The 26,402-nt window shown below is 43.3% G+C and overlaps 1 long non-coding RNA gene across 2 annotated transcripts; it reads right to left on the bottom strand.

Moving 5' to 3' along the window:
* Window positions 1-92: 92 nt before the first annotated feature.
* Window positions 93-26,339, bottom strand: LOC309609184. 2 transcript variants are annotated; one of them, XR_014233305.1, is made up of 6 exons: window positions 26,279-26,339; window positions 24,474-24,531; window positions 15,765-18,086; window positions 12,505-15,430; window positions 5,711-5,829; window positions 93-5,181 (listed from the first exon to the last, which is right to left on the bottom strand). It is a non-coding gene; the product is annotated as an uncharacterized lncRNA (long non-coding RNA). The 2 variants fall into 2 exon arrangements; XR_014233306.1 differs by lacking the exons at window positions 12,505-15,430; window positions 15,765-18,086; window positions 24,474-24,531; window positions 26,279-26,339 and having other exon boundaries at window positions 5,711-7,372.
* Between the last annotated feature and the right edge of the window lie 63 nt (window positions 26,340-26,402).

The raw sequence follows: 26,402 nt of genomic DNA, 5'->3' as shown, positions 1-26,402 counted from the left end.
CTGCATCACCATTATCTTCATGTGAACCTGTTGTAATCTGGAAGAGATAAAACTTAACAAGTAGGTTTAAAAAAAACAGGCAGAGGCCAAAGATCAGTAAAAGAATTATTTTAACCAGGGGCCAAAGCAGGAGTAAGAGCCAAGTTACGTTTGATGACAATTTTGATTGTGGTCCAGATAGAGTCAGTTCTTCGGTTATCCTGTCCAGAGGAATGAAGCCATTTGGTGTAGTCATATATATTTTTGATGTCTTTTTTTTTTTAATTTTATTTATTTATTTATTTATTTATTTATTTATTTATTTATGGCTGTGTTGGGTCTTCGTTTCTGTGCGAGGGCTTTCTCTAGTTGCGGCAAGCAGTGGCCACTCTTCATCGCGATGCACGGGCCTCTCATTATTGCGGCCTCTCTTGTTGCGGAGCACAGGCTCCAGACGCGCAGGCTCAGTAATTGTGGCTCATGGGCCTAGTTGCTCCGCGGCATGTGGGATCCTCCCAGACCAGGGCTCGAACCCGTGTCCCCTGCATTGGCAGGCAGATTCTCAACCACTGCACCACCAGGGAAGCCCCTTTGATGTCCTTTTTATTAGCCCAGTGTGACTGATGTCAGTGTAACAGACTCAGAAGTAATTGGAGGAGTGACAACCTGAACATTAATAGACAAAATAGATCTTATTTCTTTCAGGAGAATAACCCTGAATCCTAATCTAGACCTGACACTTCGAGGAGAATTGTAGCCAGGTAGCCAGTTGTCTAGGTTTATCCAAGTAGGTTTTAACCTTTGATGTGGTATTAACATATAAACCAAAGCAGTTGTCACCGTTAACAACTTTAGTGTTTTTCTAGGTATGAGAAGATACAAGAATTTGAGCTCATGAAAATCTTTTTCTGAAAATATCTATCTGAAGGCCTGTTCTGCCAGTTTTTCCCAGAGCACAGACGGCCTCATTCCTGATCTCCACCCTGAACTGCTTTCAGGGGGTATTGAAGGCCACTAGCTGCAGTGGCCATGATTTAATCTTTGTAGAGGTAGATGGCAAGTGCTAATTTCTAGTCAGCAGGGCCCCTTCATGGTCATAAATTTGACCATGGTTTGGGGACAGCATTTCATGACCATTTCATCCCATGGTGCTAGGAACGCTCATTCCCAGGTCTAGCGAAGATTTTTCTGATAGGCCACTATTAGCACTATCGATGTGCTATTACGGGACTAGGCCTTTACTAGCATCCAAAAGTCTCTGGACCACCTGTCTTCCTAGTCTCTTATGGCCCAGGAAAATATTCCCTCTTGTCGCTTCTTCCCATATCTAGAGTTACACTATTTCAATCACTGATCTCATATGGAACTGTATATCATCGTTTTATCAGAGGCTCAGTCACACATTTGGTAATGTAAGAGACAACAATTTTGTAAAACAGGCAATATAAAAAATATAGCTAGCAGATTAGTAAGGTAATAAGTAAGAATTTAAGTCAAGAACTTCATTAGGTGTGACCCAGTATATCCCAGGTCGCCTGACTTAGTCTGTTCTGTACCAATCCTTATATTTTAGGGAAATTATATATTGGCATTGTCCACAAGGCACCCAGTCCAGCTTTCTAGTGTTACTAGACTGACTATCCTTAGTATGATTTAATTGTTCCCAGCATAGAGGAGCCTTTAAACTTAAATTACCATAGCCTGGTGTTAACTACATAAATCCATCCCATAATTGTGGGAGGTTTTATTTCTTGGCTGAAATTTTGCTTGTTGCTCTGATTGTACTTGAGTAATAGAGGAAAATTTATCTTTATGGCCAAGGTCAGAACAGGTATTATAAATTGGCCAGGTGAGGGGATCTTATCTAGTAATATCAATAGTGGCCTGAACATGACTATAATTTTTCTTTAAATAAATTTCCTAAGAGTCAACCAATTAGAGCCTTGGAGTGGAGAAATTCACTCAGGTAAACCAGAAATACTAGACACAGGTAATTGGCCACAAACCCAACAATTGGATTGATTTCAAAATTAGCATAGCATCATACCTATGATAGAAAAACATCTGATTCATATGCAAAGGTCCAAGAAGTCAAGAAAACATTATAAATGATCATACGAGTCAGGTCGGGGATCTTGGGCAAGCTGTCTACTTCTGATTGTCATCTTCTTTTCATCCTGGTGTGAGTATAGTTTCCTCATTTGAGCATCGTTTTAAGGTGATTTTGAGATCAGGCATCCTCTCCAAAGGCCAGTCCAGTACAGGGGCACTTTGTGAGTGAAAATTAATCCAAGCGTTAATTCCCTTTAGTTACACTGTGAATGAGCTAGTTAAAACTACCTGATAAGGGTCTTTCCATCCAGGTTGGAGATAGTCCTTTAAATTATGTCTTTTCCAATATGCATAATCCCCTGATTATAGGTCGTGGGGCATCTGATCTTCATCCAAAGATAGATTACTGAGATAAGCTGTAGAAACAAACTTAGAGTGTCCTTTAATAATTCTGTTAAACTTTTTAGCAGTATAACATAACAGCAAGGAACTATCAGAAAGTGAGTCTTGGTAAACACAGACCTTAATTAACAAAACTAGAATTTAATATTCAGTGAAGCATAATTCTTTTGTTTCCATTGTGAGGGCATTAACTCTGCAGCCAGGGAAGGCTTTAACCCATCACATAAAAATGAGGTTTGTCATGGAGCTGGAAAAAGCCAAGCAGCTGTCTTGGATTTTCCATAGCCCTGATTGTTTGATTTACAGCTATTTTTAACTCATTTTAAATTCTCTGACTTAGGAGTAGACCATTGCCATGTTACAAAGACATCAGGATAGCAAAAGTCTGACAATGAGGGGTTAATTTTTGTAGATGCAGGATGAACTTAATCTATGTGTGCCAAAATCTTCATAGATCATTGTGAAATAATACTTATTTACTTTACCAAAGTAACAAACGATTTTAAAAGCAAATACAAATCACTTAAAGGCAAAGAAATTTACATAGTCTGTTATTAAAAGCAGCATTCCAAGAAAATTTTGTTCTCTTAACAGAGAGAGAGAACCAAATTTCAGTCTAGTCTCAATAAACATGGCCTGATGGTTTATATAATTGTAATTGATCATACAGACTTTTTGCTCACTGAAATTTTTATAAGGAGTCTCAGACTGAACTTTTAAAAGACCTCTCAGGACTAGGAAAGTCACACCAAGGGCTTGTCACAGATTTCGCTTACCAGATCTAGGTGAATTCCTTCCTTTTCAAGGTCCCCAAAATAACTTGAGATTTCTGTACCTGTTAGTGATGTAGCCTTCCTAATTTATCTGATAAAGCTGTTGGGAACCTAAGAGTTTCCAATCTCTGGAGGGAGCAGGCAGAGAGAAAAGATAAATGTTTCAATTCCGCTTACAAAAGTATAATTTACCAAATTACTGTAAGCCATAATTTGCTTGATGGGGAGGTTTTCCTCACACCTGGAAAACATAGATTCAAACCAGTAATTTTTCAGATAGAAACCATAAAATTATAACCATATTCACCAGTTCATTTAGTCCTTTTGTTAACTTTTTATGAAGCCATCATGTTTTTTCTAGAATTTTTCTACTTCTTACCCAGTTCAGTACAAGTCAGAAGCTTGTATTTATCTAAAAGTCCTTTCTATAAATCTTCTTGAAGAGGAAGCATTTTTGCAAAGGCATCAGAATAAAACCATAACTGTCTATAATGATAAAAGACTTAAGAAGACACATTTAAAATCTGATTACAATGTAATGTAATTTGACAAGGTAACTTGGCTACTGCTGTGACATACAACACCTTAAGATAATAACTGGATTTATGACTGATAACATTTTACCAGGACATATCAGAACTTTAGGAATCCCATATAATTTCTAGAGTATCTATATTAGTAACATTTACCATACAATATAACCTAAGAAGATTTATTACTCATTTGACAATACTTCCCATGTAATTTAACATACCCAATGAACCTAATTAGTTTAATATCTCCCCTTGGGATGTTTCAGTATTTTATTTGGAAATGGCCTAGTTATTCAATAAACTTCCATCATTTAACTTAATTTAGCACAACTCTAAATTTTCAAGTTGTCGGGCATCTGGAAGGATTATTCTTAAATTGACATTCCTAAAACATACTTATTCCTAAAAAGTTTACCCAGAGCTCTTATCTCATTTGTATTTTTTCTTAAAAATTTCTTCACATCAAGTTACTTTCATTGCTGACAAATTTGCAACAGATATAATAGGATCTTATTTAGTTTATATTAAACCTAGGCACAATAAAAGTATTATACTTGATGACTCTAAAGACATGTCTATATTAATTTCATCAAGAAACATTAATACCAGGTATTAATTTAATACTGAGTATTTCCCAGTTCACGAGAACCTAGAATTCGGTTAGCTTAATTTCTCTTGTATTTAGAATTGTTTGATTTGTAAGCACTTACTTTTCTTTTAACCAATGAAATAGAGCTCATTTACAAATTAACCTCAGCAGTATTATCCAAAGACAAAGACACATACTGAGATATACACATGTATCCAGACAAACACAGATCTCATAGTTTTCCACTTGGGGCTTAAAATGTCTCTGCCCCTTTTTTTCCCCTCGCTTGAAGTTCTACTAATTAACCCAAAGCTGAAGTCTCAGGCAAAGTGGGCTGTGTTGTGTTTGTATCTCAAGGACACGTTAAGAATTAACTTCAAGCTTTCTCCTAGGCATATTTGTGTTCTCTCAGGGTCAGGATTCTGAAAAAAAAAGTATTTCAACAAGCTAGCTTTTTCTCATTGCACATGCCAAAAGAACTGGTTTTGCAATTTCAAAAAAAGTTTTACTTTAACCAATTTCCTCCGGAGTCTAAAGAATATTGTGGCCAAACTGTCAAAAATCATCTTTCTCTTTCTGTAGGCATAGTTTCATAGCTAAAATATAGACCAAATAGTGCTCAAATTGACCCTAATAACAGGGGCAGACTGGCTGATAAAATGTCCTAGCAGGGCTTGTTTCTCTGGGGAGGTGGGGTCTTAGTTTGATCAGAAGACTCTGGAGGAGTGAGGGAACTTGCAGGAGTTGCAGAAGCTTCGTTCCCTCCTGAGAGTTGCTTGAAGTTGGAAGGGGATCATTTAGAATGTTAGGTGAGATTTTTTTTGATTCCTCAGGCTTTTGATTGTGGAGCCACCTAGAGCAGGATTATAATAAAGGGAAAAATAAAGTCCTGAACATAAGGGAACCTCGGTCCATTTTCCCCATCCCGTGGCAATAAAGATCTAATTATAAGAGACCCATTTTTTTTCCCCCCCATTGGATCATAGCTATAGGTCGACCAGTCATTTAAATTTTTCTCCAAGCGTTCCCAGGTGGGTGTGGAACCTTAGAGGAAGCGCTTCCCATTTTAGCTCAAAAAGTTAGTCACAGATGTCTGTGCGCTCAAACCAAAGTAAACAAACCAAACCAAAACCGAGCCAGCGGGAAGTCACAAAGTAAAACAAAGAGCAAAGAGATATCCCAAAAGGATGGCAAAGAGATGCCCAGAAATCAAAAGCCAAACGGCAAAATGCCCCAAACGTGACTTCCAAGTGACGTTTGTCCAAAACGGTGCCTTACAAACAGAATTTCCCTTCACAGCAAGAATTCCCCAAATTGGAACCAAAGTTCCCCAAATGGACAAAGTCAAAAAAGGCCTCAGCTGTGCGCCCTGGGGGACTTACCAAAATGCTGGCGGGTGTGTCTCAACTTAACAAATGCCCTCTTTCTGATCCTCCAAGAGGATCAAAGTCTTCTCGGAGTAGAAGTCCGGGCTGGTGCGGGGAAGGGAAGAGAAGGTGTCCTTAAGGCAAAAAAAAAAAAAAAAAAAAATAAGCCTCGGCAGCTGCTAGGGCAAAGTCCCCCCTGTTCTCCGCCACAGTTTTGGAGTTCTGCAGCCATGACGGCTGGTAGGGTGAGGTGGGGCACGGCTCTGCAGCAGGGAGTCCCTGGCGATCTGTCCTCAGAGAAATCCCCCAACCGTCCGCTCTCCTGAAGGAGGCTCGCAGGCTGGCATGGAGAGAGATCCCCGAGCATCCAATCAAGCCAAGGGGCCCTGCGGGGCTGCCTGCCCGCGAGCATATCCTGGATGAGCCCCCAAATTTTGTTGCCAGAAAAAACCGCCTTGGCTCTCTGCACCAATGCCGAACAGAAATACAGAGATAGAGTTTATGGAGGAAAAAGAAAGATAGCTTTAATTCTTTGCCAGGCAAAGGGGAAAACATAGCAGGCTAGTGCCTCAAGAACTGTGCCCCCCTTCTCTGGGGAATAGGGCAAGGTTATAGAGCTGGGACTCGTGGTCTGTGATAGGTGATAAGGCTCAAAGTAATTAAGGTTTTGCATTTCTTTCTTTTTTTCTGCAAATTTATGGCCAAAGCTGGCGTCAGGCGGCTCAGCAACCGGGTCTGGTGTCCCTGAGGTTATCTGCCGGTGACCTTTCTGAAATGAAGAATGTTACAAGGGAGAGTAGAGGGAGAAGAATGCCAGGTGCGGAGTGTAATTCATGTGGAGTAATTAGCTTTGTGAAGGACAAGTCTAGCTACAAGTGTTTGTTAGTGTAACAGCTAAAAAATAACCAAGATTGCTTAACTCTTTCAGGCCTGTTTAAGTTGCTTCCCTAGCCTCTTCATTGTTCCCTTGTTTTCTTTGTTTATCAGAAAAGAAAACTCTCATTTCTATTTTTGCTGCAACAAGGGTCCCAGCCAGGAGTCCCCGTCTGGGTAGCCCTTAAGCCTGTCCGGCTTCACCGCACTGCCTCTCCCCGCCCCCATCTCTGCTTTCAGAATCCCAGTGAGGCAGCCGGGTTGTCCTAGGCCCTCGGGCTGTTGTCAGGCAGAGATAGGACAGCTCCCTGCAGGGCTGTCTTATCTAATCAGGTCTCTCCCAAGCTGCTCTCTCCCCAGGACTGCCCTCCCTCACTTGCCTTCCACCTCTGTGTTCTCTTCTCTTTCATCCTACTCCCCTTCCCTCTGGCATCCTAAACAGCGCCTCGCCTCTGCCCTGCCCCATCAAGTTTTGTAAAATTGTCACCGTGCTGTCTTTCAGTGGGGGATTCTTTCGGAGATGATTCACCCCACTGTTCGTACAGAGCCCGGCTCAGCATGTATAAGGAATCATTTATAAATGCATTTGTAAGATAACAGTGATGAATTTAGTTTCTGGTTCCCTGAGTTGTTCTGGCTCTTCTATTGTTCTTCCTCACCAGCAATCTGTCCCTTCTTACTCTCCCATCAGACATTTTAGTCCCACTGATGAGTAAGCCATGGGAAAGCAGTTGTACATGAAATAATCATGGTGGTTTTTCAAAGCCCAGGATCACAGGTGATTGCTTTCTCACTGGTTCTTTTTTTTTTGACAGTGTTGGGTCTTCACTGCTGCGCGGGCTTTTCTCTAGTTGCGGCGAGTGTGGGCTACTCTTTGTTGTGGTGCACGGGCTGCTCATTGCGGTGGCTTCTCTTGTTGCGGAGCACGGGCTCTAGGTGCATGGGCTTCAGTAGTTGTGGCACGTCGGCTCAGAGAAAGCCCACGTGCAGCAACAAAGACCCAACACAGCCAAAAATAAAATAAATAAATTTTTAAAAATACATAAATAAATCTCTTAATTAGGACCATACCCATAATATCAAACCCTGTTACACACATCTCACCTACCCAGTTACCGAAGGCTGGCTGACCCCCTGGTTCCAATAAACTTTCGAGGCGCTGTAACAGATAGTTTACTGACGCCTAACTACATGACATCTGCTGCTTTTTCCCGTCATGTGCCAAATTGTTACTTCCATCAACATATCACCAGCCTTATCGTGTTTAATAAGACATTATTCAGCTCTTGCTCAGCTGATGAGAGATACACATTCCCTGATATTCTTTCTGCAAATGAATAGTTGGCTTCAAAGAACTACTTTTTCCTGTGAAGATCATTGCTGCATTTGCTGGAGTCCTGTCCTGTCTAGATCTTCCCTTCTAGCAACTGCCCCACCCCCGGCCTCTTTCGTAAATCCTGGCCCCCGGCGTGCCCATGGCCTTACGCATGCCATCTTTGGTGTCTGCTGTCTCCCCACTGTGTTGTATGAACTCACATTTCCTACTTCATTGCCTCAGTTCCTTTTCTTGTCAAGTCAGGACAGCCCTCTAACAGATCTAGTTGTTTGCAGCCAGAACAAGTTCCTCTTCTAGCCAAGGCCTGACTTCATTCATTCCTTCTTTTTCTCAATATTATAAAGCTACTCATGCAAAACAGACAAATCAGTGAAACAATAGGCCAGAAGTAGAGCCTATTCTAAGCAAGATGGAGTTGATTTTAAAAGGGAATCACAGGACTTCCCTGGTGGCGCAGTGGTTAAGAATTGCCTGCCAAGGCAGGAGACGCGGGTTTGAGCCCTGGTCCGGGAAGATCCCACATGCCGCGGAGCAACTAAGCCTGGGAGCCACAACTACTGAGCCTGCGTGCCACAACTACTGAAGCCCGCGTGCCTAGAGCTCATGCTCTGCAACAAGAGAAGCGACCGCAATGAGAAGCCCGTGCACTGCAGCAAAGAGTAGCCCCTGCTCGCCACAACTAGAGAAAGCCCACACTCAGCAATGAAGATCCAACGCAGCCAAAAATAAATACATAAATAAATTAATGTTAAAAAAAAAGAATGATGTAAAAAATTACTATACTTCAACATTAATTCCAGGTGAATTTTTTAAAGCCATATAGAAACTGGAGGTGAAGAGGGGGTATTATAAAAAAAAAGAAAGGGCTTTGCAAGTTTAGAAGCAACAGAGTAATTCCCCAGGAGAAAAGTTTTAATATTTCTAGGTACACCATCTAGCCTGTACCAAATTAATGACTAATGTGTCTATTTTAAAGAAAATGGTAAAAATTAAAAGGCAAAAGGTAAAATAATTATGGCAGAATACAACACACATAGAAATAATAAATAAGCAAATATCTATTATATTAAGAACTGATTGAAATAAATGAGAAAAATGGAGACTAGTTAAGTAAACTATGGTACATTCAGCCAATGAATATTATACAGCCCTCAAGAACTCTAAAAAGTGGTAAAAGACTGTATAATACAAGTACATGTGTGACAAAGTTAAGTGAAAACAGTCAGGATATAAAATTGTAGTTGCAACTGCTTATAACTATATAAAAATGGAAAACTATATACAAGGGAAACCGAAAAGAGAATATCATAAAATGTGGTGGTATTAGGTTTGTAGAGGTCTTTTTTTTTTCCCCTTTTTCCTCTTTTGCCTAAATTTGGGTTTATACTCTATGGTGAAATAAATTCCTTTATTTTTAAAAATCATCTGTTTTTGGAATGTAAAGTCGCTGGGGGCAAGAGGGCCTGGGAGCCCTTCCCAGAGGGTACGCTCTGCCCCCTGGGTCCAGGTGGTCCCCGTGGTATTGTCCGTTGGCCCCAGTTGGGAAGACACTGCATTGAGTGCCAGGGGAGAAAATGTGCTTGGTCCAGAGAAGTGAATTTTTTAAGTGGTGTGTGTTCCTCTCCTAGACTCTTTGGACTGACAGACCAGTACAACAGAGATCTCTGGAAGAGTTTTTCCTCCCAAGTGACAAAAAAATTAATGTCATCTCAGGGTTAATATGAGCCCCAAATTCCTTTTGCTTGATAAAAGTGGGGTGTCCCTAACGTCTGCCTGGAAGTCAACTCACCAAGATGTGAATTTGTCTGCTAAGCTCATCATAACATCTAATCATTGACTGAGTATCTACTACGTGCCCAGAACTGTGCTGTGGTGGTTTTAAAGATATGTCCACAAATTCTTGGATACTTCTCCCCCAAAGAGGTGGAGCTTAATCCCCTCCTGTTAGGTGTGGGTTGGACTTAGTGATTCACTTCTAGCAAATAAAATATGGCAGAAGTGACGGGATGTCATTTTCAAGATTAGGGTATAAAAAAGACTGTGGCATTCATCTACCAAGAGGCTGTGCTTTCCCTCTCTCTCTCTGGAGTCCCTCACTCTGGGGGAGGCCACCTGTCATGTTGAATTTGAAAGGATATCCAGTATGGAGAGGCCCACATGGCAAGGAGCTAAGCCCTGCCACCAACCACAGGAGTGAGCCTGGAAGCAGATCGTACTCCAGTCCAGCCTTTGAATAACTGCAGCTCTGGTCACCACCTCACACACAGCCTCATGAGAGACCCTGAGCCAGAGCCACCCAGCTAAGCAGCTCCCTGATTCATGATCCACAGAAACTTCGAGATAAATTTGTTGTTTTGAGCTGCTGAATTTGGGGGGTTATTTGTTACACAGCAATAGATAACTAATACATGCATGAAATATCTTGCCTACATTAATTATCACCACAACCCTAAGAGGTACTAGATATTACTCTCCCCATTTTACAGATGAGGAACCTGAGGCTGAAAACGATGACACAGCAAGTCACTGGTGTGGTGCTTTGAAAATCCACCTCCTTTGAGCCATCCTCTAAATATTAAATCATTAAAGCAACCATCTCCTCATCACCATCCCTATGAATTTCCTTCATGTGAACGCTGGGTTACAAGAAATTAAGAGACCGAGCAATTGCCAAACCTAAGAAAGTGTGTGGTTCCCACAGGAAGGCAGAGAAGTGTTGAGATGCTTATTCGACAAAAGGTACCCTCAAAAAGAGTATTAATCCACTCCACCAAACCAGACATCTTGTGATACAGGTAGGGTGGGATGACTCAAGATGAGAAGAGGAAAGCTCTGGAGTCTGGAGTATCAGCCCTGATGAGGCTTCTAGGATCCTCAGTTCTCTGACCAATTACAACATCATCCCCAAAAGCCAAGTTAGATTCTTCCCTAGAAAAGAAACCAGAGCCTGCATCATTTCACTGCAAACACTTATTTTTTTAAATATGGTAAAAATGCTGACTGGGGAAAGGTTTTTGTTAGGCTGTAGGCTTTAAAAAAGCATTGAAGTCAATCTGGCATCCCAGATGGAATGTAAATCTGCTACAAAGTGAAGTTGATGGGCAAATATATGAGATGCTTTCGCCCAAGTATTTAATCCAAGTACATCATAAAACCGATCCATCAACCCTGAAATAAAAAATAGCATGCAACAGATGTATTTAAGCGGGGAAGAAAGGATCAACAGACTGTCTCGCTCCTCTCTCAATTCTGCATGAATAAAACGGATTTGCCTGCTCTTCTGGAGAAAGCCCCAAGCTTAGTGGCCAACTACAAAATCTTTCAAAAGTCTGTCACCTGCTTTTTCATTCTCTTTGAGATATTCCATCTCAGACCAGTCTCTCAAGGCATTCCAAATCATGTAAATTAATTAGATGCAAAGAGTCCCACCAACAGAAAAAAAAAAAAATGGCAATGCAGTATCAAAATATTCAGTGTGTTATAATCCACCATTGTAGTTTAGAAATAAAGCAACTACAAAAATGTATGAGATGATCCCCTTAACACCAGCCATGTTTAAGTTTTTTTTTTTTTTTTTTTTTCATGTTTAAGTTTTAAATAAGTCAGTCTATCAGGAGAAGAGGTGCCCAGCAGCCTCCGCTGTGAGACACTGTGGTAGAATAAAGATGACCAAAAATTCTACAACAACTCCTATCAAGATATGAGGTCTGGGGGACTTCCCTGGCGGTCCATTGGTTAGAACTTGGCTCTTTCACTGCTGCACCCGGTTCAATCCCTGGTCGGGGAAGTAAGACCCCACAAGCCATGCGATGCGGCCAAAAAAAAAAGAAAAAAGTGAGGTCTGTGTCACCTCCCCTTGAATTAGAGTGGCCTCTGGGACTGCTTTGAGCAAAAGAACATGGTGGAAGTGATGTCACACCAGTTTCTGTGTACAGAACAGTAACAGTAAAGCGTCTGTGCTGGGCATCTGGAGGCTAAAACGGAGAATAAGAGAATCAGAATCTCTTTCCTCCTGGAACTTCCAGTTCAGTAGAGAACATAGACATTAGACAAGCAATAAGTCCTCAGGACATAAAAAGGAGAAGTGTTGAGGGATCATATAAGGGCCGTATCCTGGTCTACTCCCCTCTATTCCCACCTGTGAGGTTGTGATTTATAATAAAAAATATATATATTGGTCTTCATCCCTGTTTCTAGCACAGAGTACCCAAAACCCTTGGAATTTCCTAAGAGAGAAGAGTGACAAAGGTGTCTGTATTAAGAAAAAAAAAAAAAGCCAATTTCTTTTCCTCCTGTGTGTCTTCTTTACTACTCACACCGAACCCTTCACCCCACCAAGCAATCCTCTACGACCCCAGGTGGTGTCCTACAATTTAACCCAATTCTGACACAATATGCCTGGAGATGGCGTCAGATCCCACGGGTTAAGGGCTCAGTCCCACAACACTGCTCCCGCCCCACTTTTGAGGCCAAGCGCAAGGCCAGGCTATCACCTGTGCTTCTGACCAATTGGCTGTCAATCAGAGGTCCCCAGGACTTCTCCTCAGGTTTGATTAATTTGCTAGAGTGGCTCACAGTTCTCAGGAAAACTGTTACTTACATTTACCGGTTTTTAAAGGATGTGATAAAGGATACAGATGAACAGCCCGATGGAGAGACACAAAGGACAAGGTATGTGGGGAGGGTGTGGAGCTTCCGTGCTCTCTCTGGGCACCCCAATCTCCCAGCATTTCCACGCATTCACCAACCTGGAAGATGAACACATAGATGAATTCACTTGTATTTTCTTGTTTATATATGCACAAGGCATAGCTATTAAATTTTACTAAATAAATAAAAAAGAGCTCTTTCAATAAGCATAAAATAAAAATTGTAAGTGATAAAAAGATTGTGTCATAGTGTAATCATTGACAATTTTTGTTATCCTAAGTTCCATCAGAAAAACAAGCCACACAACATATTTCAAACGAGGAAATTTAACGTAAAGAATTTGTTGTACAGGTATTGGAGGACTAAAAAGGCACAGGGGATGCTGAGATAACTCAGAGATAATAAATGCAAAAACCAGCAGCACCTCTAGGATTGTGCGGAATGTTGAGAGTGGCTGGGACCCAGACTTTGAAGAGGAGGCATTGCTTTGCTGGTGCTGGCACCTCTTGAGGGGTATGATGAATCTGGTTCTGGAGGGTGGAATCAATAGCTGCTGCCCTGTTGAGGAGCCCTTGCTTCTGGACAGTCGTAAGAACAAATAGGAAGCAAATAGGAAGGAGCAAGGCCCTTCTCCTTCCTCCTGCCTACTGGTCTCCCTCGAATGACCCTTATTGGCAGAACCTAGCCAGCAGGCAAAGGCCAAGTGCAGTTCACAGATTTCTAGCCCTGTTATCGTAAAGCGGAGTATAGAAGAGTGGACCTGGGGCCAAGAAACAAGAGCTCAATAATTAGCACAGCGGTGTTTTTATTTCTTAGTGACACGTAAAATAACAGTGCAACTTATATTTGATGGTCTTGTAGGTTCTATGAAATAAGATAGTTAAGCTATTAATATGGCTGCTGTGACGATGCCCAAAATACTAGTGACTTATACGAGATATGTTTAGTCCTCTCCCGTGGACCAGTCTGGGCATGAGCAGTCTGGGGTGGGTATGCTGGCTCCACAGGGTCAGGGACTCAAACTTCTACCTTATTGCTCTGCCATTTTCAACTCTGTGATCCAAAATAGTTACTCCAGTTCCAGCCAACACATCTACATTCCAGCTAGAGGGAAAGGGATGGTATTCTCCATCCTTTTAAAGCAGAGGCAGGCAAACTACCACCCAGGGACCAAATCTGACCTTCTGCCTGTTTGTGTAAATAAAGTTTTATTGGAACACAGCCATACCCATTTATTCATGTATTGTCTATTTCTGCTTTCTTACTGCAACGGTGGAGGTGAGTAGTTGCAATGGAGGCCTCAGAGCCTGCAAAGCCTGAAGTATTTACTATCTGGACCTCTATTATTTTTTTTAAATATTTATTTATTTATTTATTTGGCTGCCCTGGGTCCTAGTTGCAGCATGAGGGATCTTCGTTGCCGCACGCAGGATCTTTTAGTTGCGGCACGAGGGATATTTTAGTTGCGGCATGCGGGATCTAGTTCCCTGACCAGGAATGGAACCGAGGCCCCCTGCACTGGGAACACAGAATCTTAACCGCTGGACTACCAGGGAAGTCCCTTCACTATCTGGCCTTTTAAAGAAAAATTTTGCCTACACTTACTTTAAAGGAACAGCCTGGAAGTTGAACAGATGATTTCCATTCCCACAACTTAGTTACATGGTCAGAGAAAACTCCAAGGGAGGCTGGAAAATGTACTCTTTAGCTGTTGAGCCTGGGCTCAACAAAAATTCTATCACTTGGGCTTCCCTGGTGGTGCAGTGGTTAAGAATCCACCTGCCAATGCAGGGGACATGGGTTTGAGCCCTGGTCTGGGAAGATCCCACATGCTGTGGAGCAACTAAGCCCATGTGCCACAACTTGAGCCTGCGCTCTAGAGCCTGTGCAAGCCACAACTACTGAGCCCACGTGCTACAACTCCTGAAGCCTGGGCACCTAGAGCTCGTGCTCTGCAACAAGAGAAGCCACCGCAATGAGAACCCTGTGCACCGCAGGGAAGAGTAGCCCCCGCTCACGGCAACTAGAGAAAGCCCGCGCACAGCAACAAAGACCCAACAAAGCCAAAAATAAATAAAATAAATAAGTTAAAAAAAAAAAAACTTAAAAAAAATTTATTACTCTGTAAAGCAATAGTGTCCATAATACAACCCTTCCACAAAGTTCTGCCACTGGCTTTCCTCTCTTCCAACCTCCCGATCAACTGAACCACGGAGTGCTCTGAACCTCTCATTTGCTGCATAGTAGGTGTAGTTTATTTCCTGTTTTCTATAAATTTCCAGCATTTCTAGCTAATTATAATTGCAGCTACCTACTCAGTAGTCATTCCTCTACTCCTTCCTTGCTAGCAGCGTCCTGAGTTTGTTCAGAATGTGTGTGGCAGGAGGAGCTCAGGGAAGGTGGTCCAGGCTCTGGAGAATGAACCCAGGTTTGACAAAAAGGATGTTTTGGCCAGTTATTGGTTTAGAAGTGGCTGTAGCACCCAGTTCTGGCCATGGAGAAGTAAGAGGGATTTCAGGAAAAGATTGTCATGTCTGGTTTTTAAATATATCCCATATAATATGGAATGAGAAATCCACTTGCTTTGGGAGGACTTGATGGGAGGTTATGATGCTTGTAGCCATAGAAACCATTCTGTGACCATGAGAGTGGGAGAAAGACAAGAAAGTTGCGGAAAAGTTGACCCAGAGCCCTACCATCACTGAACTCTGAATTAATCACCCTGAAACTACCTACCTTCAGATTTCTCATCCTGTAAGATAATAAACCCCTGATATTTAAGCCATTTTTGGTTAGGTATTCTGTTACTTATAGACAAAAGCATCCTTTCTGAAATTTCCTTTAGTGAGTGCCTACTATGTGCCAAGGACTTTCGCCTTTGTTTTTTTTTTAATTATTAGCACCTTTAATTATTATTAATTAATTAATTAATTTTTTTGGCTGTGTTGGGTCTTCGTTTCTGTGCGAGGGCTTCCTCTAGTTGCGGCAAGCGGGGGCCACTCCTCATCGCGGTGCGCGGGCCTCTCACCATCGCGGACCCTCTTGCTGTGGAGCACAGGCTCCAGGCGCTCAGGCTCAGTATTTGTGGCTCACGGGCCTAGCCGCTCCGCGGCACGCGGGATCGTCCCAGACCAGGGCTCGAACCCATGTCCCCTGCATTAGCAGGCAGACTCTCAACCACTGCGCCACCAGGGAAGCCCGGACTTTCGCCTTTTAATGCTCATGATTGTATGAGATTTAAATTATATACTCTTTCCATACAGTTAAAGAAATAAGGTTTAGAAAGGTAAATAATCTACTCAAAGATCTCCCAGTCAAAAACATGGTAGAGTTAAGACTTTTACCAACTCCAATGGCTAGATATTTTTAATAGCACAGTATCCTGTCTCAAAAAATATATATCATTTTGCTATTGGTGGATATCTTAGTCAGCTCAGGCTGCTATAACAAAATACCATAGACTGAGTGGCTTAAACAAAAGGCATTTAGGTCTCAGTTCTGGAGGCTGGGAAGTCTGAGATCAAGTGGTCAGCAGATTCTCCTAGTGAGGGCTCTCTTTCTGTCTTGCAGATGGCCACCTTCTTGCTGTATCCTCATATGGCAGAGAGAGAGAGCAAGCTCTGGTCTCCCTTCTTCTTTTTACAAGAACACTAACCCCATCATGTCCATCCTCCCATCCCATCATGACCTCATCTAGACCTAATTACTCCTCAAAGGCCCCACCTCCAACTACCATCACACTGAGGATTAGGGCTTCATCATATGGATTTGGGGAGGGCACAAACATTTCACCCATAACAGTGGGCTCTCTGAATTATATATAATAGGCCACCAATAAGTCTTCATGGCAGATGAAAACAACTGGATCAAGCCCTGGACTCCAGGATAGAAGCAAAATGACCTCCTTAGAAGCTGATTACTGACTCCTTTGAGGATAATCTGAGTCATCTTTATAGACAGGTAACTCGTTCCTTGAGAGAAGCTGTTTATGTCAACTATTTAGGACCTTAACTCCCCCAAAGCAGCTGTTTCTGACTACCTGCCACCCTAGGCTTGGGATCAGCATCCAAGGGCCCAACAGAGAGGCTGGCTTCAACTTGGATCCAGTTGGGAAGCCTGAAGAAAGCTATAAACAAAGAAAACTCACTATTTTTCCAACATAAAAACAGTTCACTGAGTTCCAAGAAAGAAACAACTTTGTGCTCTAAGAGTTGAGAGTTTCAGGAAACAGAAAGCATAGATGACATAGATCATGTACACGTAAGTGAACAGAAAGTAAAAATAAGGGACATGAAACCTGTCCCCAACTTCTGCTTCTTGTGGCATTGAGCTGGGAAGTTACCATCTCATAGAAGAACTGAGTTCATCCTCCATGTGGTGGGCTCTCAGACTATTCAGTAAATGTTGAAAACCTACACTCATAATAATGGCAAGCATTTCTAAGCACTCATGCTTCCACTTCTGATAATGGTGGAGAATACCCTATCTCACAGATAACAACTCTGGATAAGATATGTATATTTTAAAAATTACTCGAAGTCACTGGAGAGCAACCAAAGTAGGCAGAAACTAGAGAAGAGTTGACATACTGAAGGAGGAAATGGCACTAGGTGAGTTTTCCATTTCTTAAAGTTTTCACCTGAGAACAGACCCCAGATAGCACCATGCAGGGCAGCTAAACTTCCAACAGAAACCCACAATCTGCAGGTTCAAAGAGGAGTGGGAAGATTTGAGAGATACTACAGAGGTGGAAAGTTAGGGTAGGAGACTTTTCAGAAAGAGAGACACAGAAAAGGAGCCCCTCATTCTGCATATAAACTGTGCATAAATCTCTGGCTGACCCCTGAACTACCCATATGTGGGACGGACTACAAGCGGCTTGGCTAAGATATAGCAACTGCCCACTACAGTGGAGACAGAGCTTGGAGTCTGATTTTAGCCAAGTTAACTGTCCACTAAAACAAACAAAAAATCAACACTTTGGGAGGAATATACAGAATCCAGAGTATCTGCAATGTATCAATAACAATGTCCAGGATAAAATCCAAAATTATTAGATATACAAAGAAACAGGAAAATATAACCCACATTCAAGAGAAAAAGCAATTAATGAATACTGACATGGAGTTAACACACGTGCTGGCTATATCAGACAAAACAATTTCTTTTTAATTAAGATGCAAAAGTACTTCTTTTTTTAAAATCTATTTTTGGCTGCATTGGGTCTTTGTTGCTGCATGCAGGCTTTCTCTAGTTGTGGCAAGCAGGGGCTACTCTTCCTTGCCGTGCGTGGGTTTCTCATTGCAGTGGCTTCTCTTGTTGCAGAGCACGGGCTCTAGGCATGCGGGCTTCAGTAGTTGTGGCACACGGGCTCAGTAGTTGTGGTTCGTGGGTTATAGAGCGCCGGCTCAGTAGTTGTGGTGCACTGGCTTAGTTGCTCCATGCATGTGGGATCTTCCCAGACCAGGGATCAAACCCATGTCCTCTGTATTGGCAGGCATGTTCTTAACCACTGCAGCAGCAGGGAAGTCCCTCAGAGAAAAATTTTAAAGCAGCTATTATAAATATACAAAAGGACATAAAGGAGAATATGCACATAATGAATAAATGAATAGAAAATCTCAATAGAGAAATAGAAACTATTAAAAAGAACCAAATGGAAATTCTAGAACTGAAAAAGTGCAATATCTGAAATTAAAAGTTCACTAAATGGGAAAAAAAGTTCACTAGGTGGGTTTAACAGCATATTGGAGATGACACAGGAAGGTATCAATGAATTTAAAGAGAGTTCAGTAGAAGGTATTCAATCTGAAGAACACAGAATAAAAGAATTGGAAAATCAAAGAGCCTAAGTGATCTATGAGACAATATGAAAAGCTCTAATATATGTGTAATTGGAGTGTCAAAAGAAAAGAGTAATGGAACAGGAAAAAAATTTTTGAATTTTCCCAAATGTGGTCAAAGACATAAATTTAGAGTCCAGAATCTCAGTGATCCCCCAGCAAGATAAATACAAAGAGAATCACACCCTAGCACATCATATAAAATCCTGAAAACCAAAGATAGAGAAAAAAAAAATCTTGAAAGTAACTTATAGAAAAACAACATTTTGCACACACGTAACAACAAAACAGATAACTGCATACATCTCATTGGAAACAATGGAAACCAGAAAACAGTGAAAGGATGTCTTTAAAGTGCTAACACAAATGGAAAAAAAAAAAAACCCTATCACTCATAATGCCATATCTAATTAATTATTCTTCAAGAATTAAAGCAAATAAAGACATTTTTAGATAAACTAAAATGCAGAGAACTGATTTCCAGCATATATAAACTATAACAAAGGCTAAAATAAGTTATTCAGGCTGAAAGGAAATGATATCAGATGAAAACCTGGATCTCTTCAAGAACTGAAGAGCACTGGAAAGGGCAAATATATGGGTAAATATTAAAGATTGTATTTGCATCATAATTTCTTTAAAATATATATATGACAGTTTAAAGCAAAAACATCAACATTATATTATAGGGTTCTTAGCCTATAGACGTAGCACATATGAGAACACAGCATAAAAGACAGGAAAGGATGGTAAATGAACCAATCTAGTTGCAAGGTTCTTACATTATTTTATGTGTACAATATTAACTATTGAAAATTAAGGATGTACACTATAATCCCTAGAGTAGCTGCTAAATATAATGCAAAGAGGTATAGCTAAAAAACCAATGGATAAATTAAAATGGAATTCTAAAAATATATATTCAATTAACGCAATCAAAATGTGGAAAGGAAGACCAGAAGAACAAAAGACACATAGAACAAACAGAAAACAAATACTTGAAAACTAATAGTTGACCTAAATCAAAACATATCAATAACTATGTTAATTGTAAGCAAACTAAACATTCCAATTAAAAGGCGGAGATTGTCAAGATGTGTAAAAAAGCCAGACCCAACTATATGCTGTCTATAAGAGATGCACTTATATATAAAATCACAGGTAGGCTGACAGTAAAAAGATTGAAAAAGAGATATCAGACAAACAGCAATCACAAGAAGGTTGGAATGGTTCTATAAATAGCAGATAAAGTAAACTTCAAGACAAAGAGTATTGCCAGAGTTAAAGAGAGACATTTCAAGATGAAAAAATGGTCAATACATTAGGAAGATATAACAATCATAAAGGCGTAGGAGCCTAATAACAAAGCTTCAAAATAGATGAAGCAGAAATTGACAGACTTAAAAGGAGAGTTAAAAGCAGACAGACTTAAAGGGAGAAATAAATTCACAATCAATCATACTTGATTTCAACAACCCTTTCTCAACAACTGATAGAATAGCTAGACTGAAAAATCAATAAAGACACAGAGAATCTAAACAACATCTGTCAACCACCTTGACCTCATTGACATTTAGAGAACATGCCACACAGCAACTATAGAATAGATATTCTTTTCAAGTGCCCATGGTACATTCACAAAGACAGACCACAGGGTGGGCCATAAAGCAAGCCTCAATAAATTTCAAGATTGAAATCTAAGAGCACTTACTATGAGCTCTTTACTTGCACTATCCCATTTAATTCTTCACAATAACCCTAGGATATTGGTAAGTATTATTATAAGTCCAATAATACATAAAGAAGCAAAGTCTCAGGAAACTAAGTCACTTTTATTCACTGGACTTCACTGTAACTTTTGGCAGTGACACTTTCACAAACTAAAGACAAATACACTTAACATCAGACCTAGCCCCACCACATCCTTGTAGGTCAGTGGGAAAAACTTAGGACCTGTGGTCAAATGATCTGAGATGGGCCTGCCCTTGCCTCTAACCAGCTATGTGCCCTTGGTAAGTCACTTTTCTAAAACTTGATTTGCACATTTATAAATGACATCTGAGGTACATACTGCAAGCCCCATTTTACATATGAGAAAACCAAGCCTTAGATGGGTTACATCATACTGCATGTAAGTGGCAGAGCCAAGATTCCGATCCAGGTCCATCTGACTCCAAAGCCCATGTGTTCACCAATCTGGGCTCCACCAATCTAATGCCAGCACACCTGAGACATGTCTTCCCAGCACAAGTCTGAGATTTGCACCGCCAGGTGAAGCCTATAATAAGACCAAATATTTACAGGGAACTCTCTGGCGGTCCAATGGTTAGGACTCGGCATTCTCTGCCTGGACTGCCTGGGGTCCAGGTTTGATCCCTGGTTGGAGAATTAAGATCCTGCAGGCCGCGTGGTGTGGCCAAAAAAAAAAAAAAAAAAGACCAAATATTTACATTAAAGGGTAACCTTTTCAAAGAGTATTTACACATTAATTTTTATTTAAAGATAATATGAAAGATAAAGTAGAGCTAAGTTGTTAAGCATACATACACCTCCTGGGGCCAGTCTGCCTGGGTGAGTCTCGGCCCTGCCATCTGCTTGATTCATGATCTAGGGTAAGTTATTTATCCTTTCAGGACATCAGTTTCTCTCACGTAAAACGTAAAATGCAAGTGTAACAGTATTTTGCTGTAAAATGTGACTAATGACAGTATTTTGCTTACTGTGAGGATACAATGAGTTGAAATGTGAAAAGTGCTAGAACATTTGGGAGGCCTGTGTTAAGGACCACAGATGTGCTGGCCATTATTTCATTATTACGAAAGTTCTTAATCCTTCTGTAGAGTAAGCACTGTTGGAGGCTCACACAGCTAAGGAACAAGGCCAGAAGGGGGGACAGATGTGCTCAAGGGCACTCAGTGGGTTAGGGGCAGAGCTGGTGAAGAAGTACATGGTTCTAGTTCTGGGCCAGGGCTCATTTTTCCACCCCATATCTGCCCCTGTTCAAGGATGGGGAGCAGGAGAGCTCCAAAGGGTGAGGGAGGCAAAGGCATGTGGCCAAGAGGAAAGGTCCTTCTGTGGGTACCTCCGCCAGCCTCTCGCAGCTGCGAGGCTTTGCCCAGCAGAATCTGAGCCACCAGGACCCGACCAGGTGGGAACACGTGAGGAGCCTCACCCCAACAGGGGGCGGGACCCGGAATGAGCCCCAGTGCCCTGGTGCCCCGGCCCGCATGTGTCTACTGAGGGCACTGGCGGGGGCCAGGGAGGTGACAGCATATGCCCCCTACATCACAGCCATGACACTCCGGATCTACCGTCCCAGGAGGGAACGGCTGCCAATCTAGGAGTCGAGGGTCACATCTCTGTTCCAGTGCCAAGTCTTTATGTTCAGAAAGGGGTGAGGGGACATTGTGTAATTGCTGGAAACGCTGGGGAACATGAAACACAGGAAACCAGCTTCTTGAAATTGCAAAACGTAAATCATGGTTCCAATTGTCCTGCAACAGTGTTTCAAAACAAACCACAAAAAGCAGCAATTGCTATCAAGATGGGAACTGAAAACAAAGATACTCCGGGACAGCGCTCCCCAACCTTTTTGGCACCAGGGACCCGTTTCGTGGAAGACAGTTTTTCCACAGACCGGGATGGTGGGTGGTGGTGGGGAGAAGGGGGAGATGGGGAGCGGCAGGTGAAGCTTCGCTCCTTGCCTGCCGCTCACCTCCTGCTGTGCGGCCCGGTCCCTAACAGGCCCCCTGCTCTAGGAGCAATACCTCTTGAAGAGAAACTGTCAGCTTACACGTGGCCCACCATCTCTCTCTCTCGTTTTTGTTTTTGTTTCTTAATGGCCGCCCCACATGGCTTAGTGCGATCTTAGTTTCCTGACCAGGGATCAAACCCGGGCCCTCAGCAGTGAAAGCACAGAGTCTTAACCACTGGACCACCAGGGAATTCTCTCTGTTTTGGTTTTTTTTTTTAATTTTTCATGTTTATATTTACTCTCAATTACATTTTTTTTTAAATTTATTTTATTTTATTTTTTATTTTATTTTATTTTTGGCTGTGTTGGGTCTTCATTGCTGCGCGCGGGCTTTCTCTAGTTGCGGTGAGCGGGGGCTACTCTTTGTTGCGGTGCGCAGGCTTCTCATTGCGGTGGCTTCTCTTATTGTGGAGCACAGGCTCTAGGGCTCGCGGGCTCTAGAGCGCAGTCTCAGTAGTTGTGGTGCACAGGCTTAGTTGCTCCGCGGCATGTGGGATCTTCCTGGACCAGGGCTCAAACCCGTGTCCCCTGCGTTGGCAGGCAGATTCGTAACCACTGCGCCACCAGGGAAGGCCTCAATTACATTTTTAAAATAAATTTTTAAATTAATTTATCTATTTTTGGCTGCATTGGGTCTTCATTGTTGCGCACGGGCTTTCTCTAGTTGCAGCGAGCGGGGGCTACTCTCATTGTGGTGCGCGGGCTTCTCACTGCGGTGGCTTCTCTTGTTGCAGAGCACGGGCTCTAGGCTCACGGGCTCTAGAGCGCAGGCTCAGTGGTTCTAGAGCGCAGGCTCAGTGGTTGCGGCACACAGGCTTAGTTGCTCTGCGGCATGTGGGATCTTCCCAGACCAGGGCTCAAACCCGTGTACCCTGCATTGGCAGGCAGATTCTTAACCACTGAGCCACCAGGGAAGCCCCCCTCTGTGTTTGTTTGAAGGTGCCTTCCTCCAGCCGTGAAATCCTCAGACACATGGTCACTGAAATGTACCCGTCCCACAGCCCTGTCCCCTGCAGACTTGAGGGAGCTGGGATCCCAGGATTGTGCCCAGCTAGTGGCCTGGCTTGCCCTGGAGGAGGCTGTGAGACCACACTGCCACCATGTGGGCACCTCTGCTTACAGCCACCGCTGAAAATCGCTGCTGCCTGCCCCGCCACCAGCTGCAAGGGCCTGAGCCCCACATTGCCCTCTGGTGGCCTAGATTGGCTGGCTGGCCCTAGGGGTTGGCGGGAAAGAGGCAGCAGTCTAGGGTCAAATCAGATCCTTGCTCGGGGATCTAAAGTACATCAACTTTAAGCTTCCACCTCCTACTATCTGGGTGACCCTGGACAAGCTACTTATCCTCTATGTGTCTCAGTTTCTCTATCTGTAAGATGGGGGCCGTAACAGTAACAACCTCACAGCGTTGTAGGATTAAATGAGGTAATACATCGGTGTTTGGAACAGTGTCAGATGTTTGGTAACTCTTCAGTAGATCAGTAGCTTTCAAACCCTTTGACCATGATCCACAGTAAGAAATACGTTCTTTATCACAACCTAGGACACACAGCTATATATATACATAACACCAACAAATATTTCACAAAATAATACTTATAACATGCAACGTACTCTGACAATTCTGATTGTTTTTTTTAAAAGCTGATCACAACTCACTAAATTGATTTCTCAGACCCACTGGTGGCTCACGTCACGCAGGCTGAAAAACACTGCAATAAATAAGTAAGTAAGAGATAGCAGAAGCTTTACCCTAGCTCAGGCTGCCAGTCCTGGCTTCCTTCCCTTCCCCTCACACCTGTGCCCTGAGCCTGCCTTGTAACTGAGCCGGAGCCAGGCCAGGTCAGCTCTGGCTGGGCAGATGAGCCACCGTAGAGCTGAGGAGCCCCCCTGCAGCCTACTGTGAGTGCAGCCTTCTCTCAGGTTCTCGCCCTGCAGGTGGGAAGGATATGCCTTCACTCTCATCAGGCACTAACAACATGGCAGGTCCTGTGCTCCGTCCTTCCTGCAACCTCACAGCCCTCTATGAGGAAGGCATCATTCTTCCCATTTCTCAGCTGAGAAGCCTGAGGTCAGCAGAGGTGAACTGACTATGGAGTATGGATAAACAGGACTGGTCCTCCTTTGGAATTTGGAATGTGAATTAATCAGGGAAATTGGCCTTCCAGAACATGCTGTGAAAATGCTAAATGGGGTTAATCGGAGGCTCTGAAAGAGAAAGCGCTGGAGACACAGAAAAACCGAAATGAAGATAGGCAGGGTGGGAGTGCCCCTGCCACATGGCATCTGGCATTAGCAGGAACAGTTGCACCAAAGGACACGGACCTCAGGAGAGGCAGGGGGACCGGTGTCCCCCTGTGGATCACCACTGTTGGCTCCAGTCCTAGGCCGGGGCAGAGGCAAAAGCAAGAGGTCAGACAAGGTGGAGGAGACCATGCCTGCCCACGTCCTCCCCTGGTCTCCTGCCTGTGATGGATGAGGAACTCTATTTAGTGGAAGGCTGACCAGGGGATGTGAACCTGTTCCAAGGAGTCCATCACCCCATTCCAGGGGAAGGTCCCCGCACAGCTGTGGCTGTGGCCCTGCCTGCCTGGGGAGTGAGGCAGTGAACCTGCCAGTTGGACAGAGGACAAATAACAGCATGATGTGGCCAAGATGAGCTGGAGAAAAACATGGCAATGATTTTGGAAGGGCACAATGGGCCCATGCAATGTGGGGGGAAATAGGATTTGGAGTCAAAGATGTGATTTGGGTCCCTGCTCTTTGTTCACGGAACAAATAATCACTGAGCACCTACTACGATGCTCCAAGCCCCAAAGTAAGCATTGACGCACTGGTGATAGAGTGGTAAGCATAGCTGCCTTCCACGTAAGCAATGGAGAGACAGAGACCCCCAGGTGCTTATAGTGAGTGAGAAATAAAGAAACTGCAACAATCCAGGGTACTGAGTCTGGTGATTGATAGACACACAGGGGTTGTGGAAGCTCAGTGGAGGGAATCTACCCCTGCTCGAGGAAGATCGGGTTTGTGTCTCCAGAGATGATGCCTAATCTGGTACCTGGTAGCATTTTCTCAGATGAACAGTAGAGGGAAAAGCCTTCCAGTCGTAGGGAGTAGCAAGTACAAAGCGCAGGGATGGGAGAGACATTTAGGTGAACTATGGTTCTGTGATTCCCACTGGCTGGAGTGGAGGTGTGAGATAGGGCTCTGCCAATTTACCTGCTTCATGACCCTGGACAAGTCATGTAACCTCTCAGACTATAAACTGCTCCCTGGGATATCAAAAGATACTTGGTTTAATAAGCATCTATGGAACATCCTCTGTGAGCCAGACACTGTACCAGGTTGGTGCTGGGCATATGGAGATGTGTAAAAGCTACAAATCCCTACTCACAGGAAGCACATGGTCTCGTGGAAGAGACAGACACTATGCACTGTGTTACTAAGCGTCATGAACAAAGCACCAGAGAGAAGGAGGCAATTAATGCTGCTCAAAGAAGAGGTGATGAGTAAGTGTTCTACCAAGTGGACAGAGAAAAAAGCATTTCAAATTAAGCAAAGGCAAGGAGGAAGGAAAAGGCATTGATGTATTCATAGAACAGGTCAGGAATGGTTGTAAGGTAAGGTACAGGGTGCAGGGGAGACAAGGGGTGACAGTGACACCAGCCTGGGACACACAGGTTGTCCTGGACCCCTGTTGTCCATGACGGTGACAATGGGTGTGAAAGCAAGGCCCAGGCCCAAGCAGGTTCACAGGTCACCACACTTTCTGCGGGGCCTCAAGGGCAGGCCCTCCAAGTACTACCACCATCTGGCATCTTGTCCGGGCCCAGTTCCCCAGCACTCCAAAGAGACAAGCTTGAGGAGCCTGGGTGGAGGACACGCCCAGCCATTCATGTCACGTATTGGGAAACAGAAGCCCCCAGGGGCATGGTGACTTGGCCGAAACCACGGGGTTATACAGTCGCAAGTGACAGACAACGGCCACAAAGCGTCCTCTTGTTGCTCCGAAATCGCACTGAGACAATGAGACAAAGGGGTGCGAGTCTAGCTGACATATACTGCAACAAGAGTTTGCAAACTCCAAAACCACCCCTCCCTCTCGCCCGCCCCTCTCCTGCAACTAGTACCTCCCTGTCGCTCCCTCCTCCTTCCCCTCCTCTTCCGGACCCTCCTCCGGGGCCCGCCTGCCTCTTCCGGTCCCTCCCCCTGAGGACACGCCCCCTTGCCGGTCCCTCCCCTAAGGGCCCGCCC

Source organism: Balaenoptera borealis (assembly GCF_965194805.1).
Source record: "Balaenoptera borealis genome assembly, chromosome: 13".
Lineage (NCBI taxonomy): Eukaryota > Metazoa > Chordata > Mammalia > Artiodactyla > Balaenopteridae > Balaenoptera > Balaenoptera borealis.
The sequence above is the reverse complement of the archived record's forward strand: the minus strand, read 5'-3'. Positions and strand labels throughout refer to the sequence as shown.